Raw genomic sequence first — 2,723 nt, 5'->3', positions numbered from 1 at the left:
AAGATGTCAAAAGATACATCAACTAGTGTGACCGATGTTAGAGGATGGGGAAACCGACTCCAAGGGATGAAATGCCTCTCCAACCTCAAGTGACCTTCGAGCCATTTGAGAAGTGGGGCATGGATTTTGTAGGTCCTATCAACCCTCCTTCAAAGCAAAGGTCTTACATCATTGTGTGCACCGACTACCTGACAAAGTGGGCAGAAACAAAGGCAATCAAAGCAACGACAGAAGAAAAGGTGGCTGAGTTTTTAAGGGAAAATATCTTCTACAAGTTTGGCTATCCAAGAGAGTTAGTCACCGATCAAGGAAGCCAGTTCACCTCCAACCTGATTGAAGACTTGCTCGCTCATCACAATATCAACCACATGACTTCCACCCCATATCATCCTCAAGCAAATGGGCAGGTGGAAGTCACTAATAGAGCATTGGAAGGGATTTTGACTAAGGTGGTGAGCAGCAACAGAAAGGATTGGGCAGATCGCCTGGTTGAGGCCACCTACGCCCACAACACCACTTGGAAGACTACAACAGGTTTCACACCTTATGAGCTGGTCTACGGGAAGAAAGCTTTGCTGTCCATAGAGTTCGAGTACAACACATTGAGGGTGGCAACTCAGCTGGACTTAGATCTCAGCCATGCTCAATGTGAAATATTACTGCAGCTGAATGGATTAGATGAAAAACGAATGCAGGCCCTCCTCCACTCAGAAGTAGTTCAACTTCAGAGGAAGATATGGCATGAACGACACCTTAATGAAAAGCAATTCCAGTCGGGAGATTGTGCGCTGTTGTATGACTCAAGATACAAGGATTTCAAAGGGAAGATGAGGACAAGATGGTTAGGACCATATAAAGTGGAGAAATGCAATGACAATGGTTCAGTCCTCATCAGAACCATTGATGAAGAGGCCATCCCCATGCTTGTCAATGGGCATCGATTGAAAATCTACAGGAAACCCCTTTCGAGGCAGGAATTCATTGAAACTTTGGAAAAATCAGTGTTGATAGTGGAGTAAGGCTCTGCCTCTATTCCTCCCATGCCTTGATCATCAAAAACAAAAAATGGAATAAAAATATCCCTGGGTGAAAACCTCTCTGAGGCGACCAGGGCAGATGGCGCAGGTGAAAACCTCATGGAGGCGCCCCAGCTGTCTCTCAGAAAATAAAGAAATGGAAAAAAATATATATACTTGGGTGAAAACCTCTCTGAGGTGTCCAGGAAGATAGTGGGGTTGAAAACCTCATGGGGGTGCCCTTGCTGTCTTTCAATAAAAAAAAAAAAAGAGAAAAAAGAAAAAAGAAAGAAAAGAGAAAAAGAAACAGGTTTAATCTCTGTAAAATTATTGTAGGTCGCAAGGAATACATTGTAGATAAATAAGGTCGCGCAAAACGAGGACAGGGGTCCGTACCAGGCTACATGACATCCTTACAAACACTCCCTCCATAGCCACTCACTTTTCCCAAGATTTGATCACATTCGGGTCAAGATTCCACCTCCTACAGGAAGTTTTGGGGCTTTCTACGGGAAGTTTTGCATTTCTAGAGGAAACATCCTGTAGAGCCTTCGGGCAGGCCAAATTTGATTTTGGAAGGCGATTTGAAGCTTGGAGTCTGTTGATTAGGCCTGCAGCCACCCCTCTCTTCCATCCATCACCTGTTTCATCTCTTTCCACTGCCATTGCAACCATCTGGTTATGTATTCCTGCACAATAATACAAAGAACCCTGTTTTCCTCCGATTGATTTTTTTCTTTTTCCAAGTGACAAATCAAGCACACAAAGGCTCACGCACTCTACCTGACAAAGCTCCATCAGGACTCTTCATCTGAAAATACAACCTTGCTCATTTAAGCATGCATCCCAAGAGGAGAAGCAGCTACAGGATATCCTAGAGGAATCTTGTAGCAGCTGATCCATCTGGAGCACATACTCTGGAGTTAGTAGCATATGAAATCGACACAGGGGACATATAAAAAAGCTCCGCTTGGATGTGAACACATCCTCGATAGCTGAAATCAGATAGAACCTGTGCATGTAGCGTTTACAACTAGAGGATCGCGTTCCAAATTCGTGCATACAACATCAACCAATGAAAGAAGGAGTTCCAGCACCTGTGCACGAAGCAGCAGCGAGCGAAGCCATCGTTCCAAGTCCCAAAGCCTGCAGAACACGTCCACGACCACACAAGTAAGTGTCTAACCTTATTCGTCAAATTGCATAGACCATATTCCAAAAATTGTTTGTCTGTGAAATGGTTCGAATTGAACGAATTCGATGGCCAGTCAACTGGCCACCCACAGTTAGTCGAATGGCTTCGTGGGATCCGAACAAGCTCGGTTACATTCAAATTTTCCAAAGAGACGTGCAGTAGACACGTGGGAAGTGTCCAGTCGGGGTGAATTGGCGGGATTGGCAGTGGTGGAGGCGGTTAATGGCAGAGGAAAGGTTATGGCGGTCAGAGACACGCAGGGGAATGATGGCCGTGACGTTGGCTAATGGATCGGCCTAGCCACCTCACCCCCTCGCCATGAATTGTGCTGTAATTCAAAAATGCTCAGCGGAAGAACTCACGTTAACCATTGTCATTTACACTTGCAACCGTTCTCAGCGAAGTACGCGTCCTCCTCCGCAGTCTGTTAGCCTGAGCTTCTCGACTTGTTTCAAAATTCTACCACGTCCCAGGCTCGTTCAGAAGTGCTGCAACATCCTCCAGAAGCTGGC

The sequence above is a fragment of the Pinus tabuliformis genome, chromosome 5_1, assembly GCF_031772625.1.
Source record: "Pinus tabuliformis cultivar Carrire ecotype Pingquan chromosome 5_1, CPIR1, whole genome shotgun sequence".
Lineage (NCBI taxonomy): Eukaryota > Viridiplantae > Streptophyta > Pinopsida > Pinales > Pinaceae > Pinus > Pinus tabuliformis.
This window is presented reverse-complemented; position numbering follows the sequence as displayed.